Below are 8730 nucleotides of genomic sequence, written 5' to 3'. Positions count from 1 at the left end.
TGAGCAATTCGGCGGTACGTCCACCCGGCCTCCCGCATGCCCACTATACGCCCTCGCTCAAAGTCCGTCAACTGCACATACGGTTCACGTCCACGCTGTCGCGGCATGCTACCAGTGTTAAAGACTGCGATGGAGCTCCGTATGCCACGGCAAACTGGCTGACACTGACGGCGGCGGTGCACAAATGCTGCGCAGCTAGCGCCATTCGACGGCCAACACCGCGGTTCCTGGTGTGTCCGCTGTGCCGTGCGTGTGATCATTGCTTGTACAGCCCTCTCGCAGTGTCCGGAGCAAGTATGGTGGGTCTGACACACCGGTGTCAATGTGTTCTTTTTTCCATTTCCAGGAGTGTATTTCAACAGCACGCGAGTTCTGGGGGAACCGGGTTCGTTACCTGTCCACATGTCGGTTTTCATGAGTTTTGTGAATCACTCGAAATGAAGGCCGAGGTGGTATCTTAGAGAATGTCCGTATCTGACCTCATCCTTGACTACTCGGAGCTCGTTTTCCGTCTCTGAACAACTCGTCATCAACGGAATCCAGTTCTAAATTTCCTGTCTCGCTCGCAAGCACTTTAACCGTTTGGACCTCAGTGGATTCGGTCTTCTCGTAGAGTGTTGGCGGTAGTGGACGGCAGTGCAGTGATGCGCGTAGCCGGGCGCCAGCCGAGTGACGGATAAGCCCAGCCCGAACAGCTCGTCTCAGCTCACTGGCCCCGTAAACCGCGCCGCCTATCTGTGACTCACTCAAGCACGCATATCTGCCCTCCGCTCAATACGTGACTAAGCTAAGCACAATAAGCGGTGTTTCCGCCCTGCTCCGAACACGTAAAAATCTAATATAAGAACGCTATGGTCCACAGCCGCTATAAATTTCTCGAAAGAAGTTCTATTCCTGCGTGACGCTGTTTCTCTATATCAATTCGTTAACGATTAGATAATTTAGCCCGCTTGTACATCTTCAAACGACATCACACTGAAGCGCCAAAGAAGCTGCTATGGGCATGCGTGTTCCAACACAGAGATATGTAAACAGGCAGAATACGGCGCTACGGTCGGCAACGCATGTATAAGACAAGTGTCTGGCGCAGTTGTTTGATCGGTTACTGCTGCTACAATGACAGGTTATCAAGATTTAAGTGAGTCTGAACGTGATGTTATAGTCGGCGCACGAGCAATGGGACACAGCATCGCCGAGGTAGCGATGAACTGGAGATTTTCCCGTACGACCATTTCACGAGTGTACGGAGAATATCAGGAATCCGGTAAAACATGAAATCTCCGATATCGTTGCGGCCGGAAAAACATCATGCAAGAACGGGACTAACGACGTGGCGTAAGGTAATCTTCTAGTATGGAATATAGGCCTTAATCTGTGGAAGAAATTTCTGAGAATGTACGTTTGGAGCATAGCGTTGTATGGTGCTGAAACATGGATTGTGGGACAACCAGAACAGAAGAGAATCGAAGCGTTTGAGATACGGTGCTAAAAAAAATAAAAAAAAATAAAAAAAAATAAATAAAATTCGGAAACGAGGAAATTCCCCGCAGAATCGGCGAAGAAAAAATATTAAAAACACTGACAAGAAGGAAGGGTAGAATGATAGCACATGTGTTAAGTAACGACTTCCATGGTAGATACCAGAGATAGCTGTAAAGTATAAAAACTGTTAGGGGGGACGGAGATAGGATTACGTTCAACAAATAATTGAGGTTGTGGGCTGCAAGTGCTACTATGAGATGAAGAGGCTGGCGTAGGCGATGAATCGATCCAGTCGGAAGACTGATGACTCAGCATAAAAATATCTTTTATAAACAGCACACTATATTTTTTATTTGGTAAATGGTACACTGCGAAAAGTTTTTGAGCAGGTGTTCAGGAGGCGAAGTGGATTACCATATACAACATATAAACTTAAGTCCGTCCGAACAGACCTTGGGGGCCTAACGGTACCGACCCACCGCCGTGTCATCCTCAGCCCACGGGCATCACCATATGTAGATATGGAGGGCATGTGGTCAGCATACCGCCTTCCCGGCCGTTGTCAGTTTTTGTGACCCCCGTCAAGTAGCTCCTCAATTGGCCTCACATGGGCTGAGTGCACCCCACTTGCCAACAGCACTCGGGAGACCCAGACGGTGACCCACCCAAGTCCCAGCCGAGCCCGACAGCGCTTAACCTCGGTGATCTGACGGGAACCGGTGTTATTACTGCGGCAAGGCTGTTGGCTGTATAAAACATAGAGGACGCTGTTTGAAAAAGACGTGCTCCTGTTCGTATCATCGTAATGGGCAAAGTTATAAGTGAGGCACTCATACTGGTAACTGAACAACATTTTCTTGATGAAGTTATAATTTTGTTTGTAGGGAAATCTTTATTTGGGGCGGTCGAGATAAATACAATGCGCTGTATGCTGCTTAAAACGAAACATATGCAACCTGTATGCTGATATTGTTATTCCCAAACTGCCGTGTGAGTCATTCCGTATTGTAAGCACACAATTTTCGTTTGATATCGCTTGGTAACTGCCAACCCGCCAGGGTAGCTGAGAGCGCTAATGCGCTGCTTCCTGGACTCGGGTAGGCGCGCCGGCCCCGGATCGAATCCGCCGGCGAATTAACGGTTGGTTGGTTTGTGGGATTAAAGGGACCAGACTGCGGATTAACGACGAGGGCCGATGTGCCGGCCAGCCTGGATGTGGTTTTTAGGCGGTTTTCCACATCCCACTAGGTGAATACCGGGCTGGTCCCCATGTTCCGCCTCAGTTACAGGGCTCGCAGACATCTGAACACATTCGCACGATTCCATGGATTACACTCGACGCCGACAGTTGGTGTACACTAATTTCGTCCCGGGGGGTATGGGGTGACCGCAGGAAGGACATCCGGCCACCCCTTAAACATTAACATGCCAAATCCGATTAACGATGCCTGACCCTGCGTAACTGTGGGACAAGGCTGAAGCGATAGAGAGATCGCTTGGTAACTGCCAAGAGGGTGAAATTAACTAATCGCAAATAAAATGAAACGAGGTCTTGGTTCAAATAAAAAGGAGTCTCAAGGAGAAAAATATTTTCCTGAAGAGAATATTAAAAAAAAATGACTCGGCAATTAACCGTCTCCTTTCTTCAAAACTAAAGCGGTCAATTGTATTAAATCGAATAAGCACCTTGTTGAGTTCGCTACGAGAAAAACACATTCCTGTTTCTGTATCAACATCTACACTCCGCGAACCGCTGTGAAGTGCATGGCAGAGGATAGTTCCACTTTACCGGTTACTAGGGCTTTTTCTCGTGCCATTCACGTATGGAAAACGATTGTTTAGATGCCTCTGTAAGTGTCTCCAGACACGTCTTCTCTGGTGGTCAGGGCTCAGTTCGAAGCGGGACTCGTGACTAACGACAATTCTAATCCAGTCAATGAGATTCCAGGCGCCGATGACCAGCTGAGACGTGACTAGAGACATCCCAGTTAGCGGTGGCATACCGAACTGACTGTCGCCCGCCATACGCCCAGACAACCAGAGTTGTCGAGTGCGGCACCGCTACAGCACAGCGGTACGTCGTCGATATGTGCGGCCTCTTTTGTTGCCCTTCATGGAAAGCTGACTTAGGCTTACATTTCAGCATCATAATGCCTACCCTACCTTGGCCAGCAAGGTCGCCGGATCTCTCCCCAACTGAGAATATTTGGAGTATATTGAGCAAGACTCTCCAACCATTTTGAGATTTTGACGATCTAACTCACCAATTGGACAGAATTTGGCAAGCTATCCCCCTGGAGGACATCCAACAGCTCTATCAATCAATGCTAAGTCGAATACATGCTTGCATAAAGGCAAGGTGGACCAACGCGTTGTTGGCTTGCCAAATTTGTGAAACTCTTTCTATTGAAGAAATCATCCAGTTTTTCTGGAATTTTAATAATTTGTTTATCCGGATGTATACGTCACATCTATTGATTTCCGTCGCATTCGAATAGCTCATTCGATAGTGGGCCTTTTTTTGTCCCGGAGCGTGTTCAAATGGTTCAAATGGCTCTGAGCACTATGGGACTTAACTGCTGTGGTCATCAGTCCCCTAGAACTTAGAACTACTTAAATCTAACTAACGTAAAGACATCACACACATCCATGCCCGAGGCAGGATTCGAACCTGCAACCGTAGCGGTCGCGCGGTTACAGACTGTAGCGCCTAGAACCGCTCGGCCACACCGGCCGGCTGGAGTGTGTTAATAACAGCTTACGAGGCGGTATGAAATCAATGGCATAAAAAAATATAATATCGATAATGCGTCGCCGTTGTCCAATTGTAACATAAATTACATCGTCAAAAGTAAAAATTCATGTAGCTTCCGCGCTGTCGTCTGCTATAACCTTGTAAGTACTTGTGAATAACCGCGTAAGCAACATATGTTTTGGGTGTATGTGGCTTATAATTTATATTTTAAATCGTGTCATCAATTTTAGAGTTATTTAACTCGATGAGATGATGTAAATATGAACATCGGACAGCTGTTTGCTTTTATCCAATTATATTCGAACAATCAACCGATGGGTGTACCTGGAAAATGTATTGCACAGAAACTTCATTGTGAAAATAACTTACGAAATCAGAGATTAACTAACAAAGAAACAAAGGCCATTTATATGGTTTGAAACCTAGGTCAAGAGCTTTAAACTGCTACCTTCCGCAACCGCAGGCTGTTTTTATTCCAAATATTATATTTGCCATGCCTAAGATTCCAGTTGATAAAGTTGGGAGCATGTTGGGCAGGTCCTTCTAACGACCTCGGCATTTCGACGACCTAACGCGCTAATCGAACGTAATATGGCACGACACTCCTCAGGAGGACATACAACGACTCTATCAGTCAATGCGAAGTCGAATAACTGCTGGCGTAAGGGCCAGAAGTGGAGCAAAGAGTTATTTGTGAAGCTCTCTCTTGAATAAATCATACAGTTTTTCTGTAATTTTGATAATTTTTTCGTCTGTAGATGTACATCACACGCTACAGTCTGGAACCGCGCGACTGCTACGGTCGCAGGTTCAAATCCTGCCTCGGGCATGGATGTGTGTGATGTCCTTAGGTTAGTTAGGTTTAAGTAGTTCTAAGTTCTAGGGGACTGATGACCACAGCAGTTAAGTCCCATAGTGCTCAGAGCCATCTGAACCATTTTTTTGTACATCACATCTACCGATTTTCGTCTCATTGGTATAATTCCTTCGAGGTGCGTCGTTATTTTTTTTGTCTTAAAGTATATTTTATGCTATCTGGTGATGGTCGTGGTCGGTAACTGGTGAAAAAGCAAAGTAAATCATCGTCAGTGGCTCTTGCCGGTGTATCACGTAATTTTGAAATAGTTACGAGCTGTGGGGCAGCGCCTACTTAAAAGTTATGTCATGCCCGGTTATCCCACATATCTTACAGCTGTGAAGGAACGTCGTGTAGCCGGGCTTCTTGTTGCGGAAACTACACGAGAGGTCACTGCCGAGTGCTGAGCGGCTGGCCGACGGGCGTGTTGGAGGGGGAGCAGAGCGGAACGCCTGGCCGATGCGATGCGATGCGATGCGGTCAGCGAGCGAATGCTAGTGTGGTAGTGCTCGCAGACCAGACGAGAGCCGCTCTAGCTTCCGGCAATTAGGCCAGACCGGCTCTGGCTCTGCTGCAGGGTAGCCAACTGCGAGGTCCGGCGGGGCGCCTTTCGTGAGGCGGCGCTCTAAGGTTTCCCACCTTGGGGACGCGGACGACTGTGCGCCGAATTTCGGGATTGGGGGGGGGGGGCGGTCGAAAAGTTTCTAGCCTAACAAGTAAAGACTGACAGAAATTTCATAATAACAATTTATTTTTCAATATAATACCCGTGTAACTAATACAGTTGAGGGCACGCTTAGATAACTTCTGCAAACCATTCAAATAAAACGTCTTAAATTTCGAGTCCAGCCAAGCGTTCACAGCATCAATCACTGCATCTTCATTGTCAAATTTTCGTTCTTTGAGATCTTTCTTCATGCCTGGGGAAGGAAAAAAGTCCGATGGAGTCAAATCTGGAGGATATGGCGGATGGCGTAACGATTCGAACCCACAATCACGCAGAGTTTCCAGTGTTGCGAGGGCTTTGTGCGCCGGTACGTTGTCCTGACGTAAAAGAATTCCGAACGCCGAATTTCCGCACCCTTTTTTCTTCAGGAGGACTCCGATGACTTCATTTTCCAACAGTATGGAGCTCCATCACACTGGCACAAAAGTCAAGTTTCTCAACGCTGGATAGGGCTCACGGAACCCCGAGATACTGCCCCTGTATTTTTGGTCCCCAAGATCGCCAGCCATGACCCCATGAGATTTTCCCTTGAGGGGATATGTGAAGGAAAGTGTTGTCATCTCCCCTGTATCTCGTGACATACACGAACTGAAGAACAGAACAGCAGCCGCCATAACTTACGTAAAAGCTGATACATTGTGTAAAGTTTATGATGAATTTACCTGTCTTCTAGATGTTGTTCGTGCTACTACTGGTGGACACATACAGCATTTGTAATAGCACAGTTAAAACCTTAAGATTTTGTAAGTATTTTGCAATTCATCCCATGTTTTTAGTACGTTTTTATTAAAAATATAGAGTTTTGAAATCAAGTCATTCTTTTTGAAACGTCCTGTATTCACTGAAATTGTGGCGTTATCAGTGATTTAATACAAGTAGTAAAAAGTTATCTACAACATGTACAGAAATCAAACTGATTCTGAGACTTGCAGGACATCGAATGCTGACAGAAGTTTACGAGCAAGTGAGACGGGGCTGTATTCTATATCCTGTATTATTCAATCTGAATTTAGAGCAAGCAGTAAACCAAACGGGAAGAAAGTTCGAAGAGAACAAATAAAAACTTTTAGGTTTGCCGATGTCATTGTAATTTTGAGAGAGAAGAGACAGTACTTGGAAGTTCAACAATGGGTACTGTCTTGAAAAGAGGTTATAATCTGAATGTCAACAAAAGTTAAGCAAGGGTAAAGGAGTGTAGTCAATTACATCTACGTACATATTCCTCAAATCACCGTACGGCCCATGGCGGAGCGTATCTTGAAGCACTATTAGCCAATTCCTTTCCTGCTGCATTCGGAAAAAAAAACCGAGGGAAAAAGGACCGTCTACAAGCCTCGGTACAAGCCCTAATTTCTCGCATCTTATGAGGTTAGATTAGATTAGCTTCAGTATTCGTTCCATAAACACAAAAATGAGATGATTCTCGCGGGTGTGGAACAAGTCAGAAAGTTTCAACAAAAAGCATCAAACACTTGAATATACACTCCTGGAAATTGAAATAAGAACACCGTGAATTCATTGTCCCAGGAAGGGGAAACTTTATTGACACATTCCTGGGGTCAGATACATCACATGATCACACTGACAGAACCACAGGCACATAGACACAGGCAACAGAGCATGCACAATGTCGGCACTAGTACAGTGTATATCCACCTTTCGCAGCAATGCAGGCTGCTATTCTCCCATGGAGACGATTGTAGAGATGCTGGATGCAGTCCTGTGGAACGCCTTGCCATGCCATTTCCACCTGGCGCCTCAGTTGGACCAGCGTTCGTGCTGGACGTGCAGACCGCGTGAGACGACGCTTCATCCAGTCCCAAACATGCTCAATGGGGGACAGATCCGGAGATCTTGCTGGCCAGGGTAGTTGACTTACACCTTCTAGAGCACGTTGGGTGGCACGGGATACATGCGGACGTGCATTGTCCTGTTGGAACAGCAAGTTCCCTTGCCGGTCTAGGAATGGTAGAACGATGGGTTCGATGACGGTTTGGATGTACCGTGCACTATTCAGTGTCCCCTCGACGATCACCAGTGGTGTACGGCCAGTGTAGGAGATCGCTCCCCACACCATGATGCCGGGTGTTGGCCCTGTGTGCCTCGGTCGTATGCATTCCTGATTGTGGCGCTCACCTGCACGGCGCCAAACACGCATACGACCATCATTGGCACCAAGGCAGAAGCGACTCTCATCGCTGAAGACGACACGTCTCCATTCGTCCCTCCATTCACGCCTGTCGCGACACCACTGGAGGCGGGCTGCACGATGTTGGGGCGTGAGCGGAAGACGGCCTAACGGTGTGCGGGACCGTAGCCCAGCTTCATGGAGACGGTTGCGAATGGTCCTCGCCGATACCCCAGGAGCAACAGTGTCCCTAATTTGCTGGGAAGTGGCGGTGCGGTCCCCTACGGCACTGCGTAGGATCCTACGGTCTTGGCGTGCATCCGTGCGTCGCTGCGGTCCGGTCCCAGGTCGACGGGCACGTGCACCTTCCGCCGACCACTGGCGACAACATCGATGTACTGTGGAGACCTCACGCCCCACGTGTTGAGCAATTCGGCGGTACGTCCACCCGGCCTCCCGCATGCCCACTATACGCCCTCGCTCAAAGTCCGTCAACTGCACATACGGTTCACGTCCACGCTGTCGCGGCATGCTACCAGTGTTAAAGACTGCGATGGAGCTCCGTATGCCACGGCAAACTGGCTGACACTGACGGCGGCGGTGCACAAATGCTGCGCAGCTAGCGCCATTCGACGGCCAACACCGCGGTTCCTGGTGTGTCCGCTGTGCCGTGCGTGTGATCATTGCTTGTACAGCCCTCTCGCAGTGTCCGGAGCAAGTATGGTGGGTCTGACACACCGGTGTCAATGTGTTCTTTTTTCCATTTCCAGGAGTGTAATACT

General features: G+C 47.9%; 1 pseudogene; it reads right to left on the bottom strand.

The window, feature by feature from the left end:
- Nucleotides 1–2110: 2110 nt before the first annotated feature.
- LOC126238333 (5S ribosomal RNA) lies at nt 2111–2229 on the bottom strand (annotated as a pseudogene).
- Between the last annotated feature and the right edge of the window lie 6501 nt (nt 2230–8730).

Source organism: Schistocerca nitens, chromosome 2 (genome assembly GCF_023898315.1).
Source record: "Schistocerca nitens isolate TAMUIC-IGC-003100 chromosome 2, iqSchNite1.1, whole genome shotgun sequence".
NCBI lineage: Eukaryota > Metazoa > Arthropoda > Insecta > Orthoptera > Acrididae > Schistocerca > Schistocerca nitens.
This window is presented reverse-complemented; position numbering and strand designations above follow the sequence as displayed.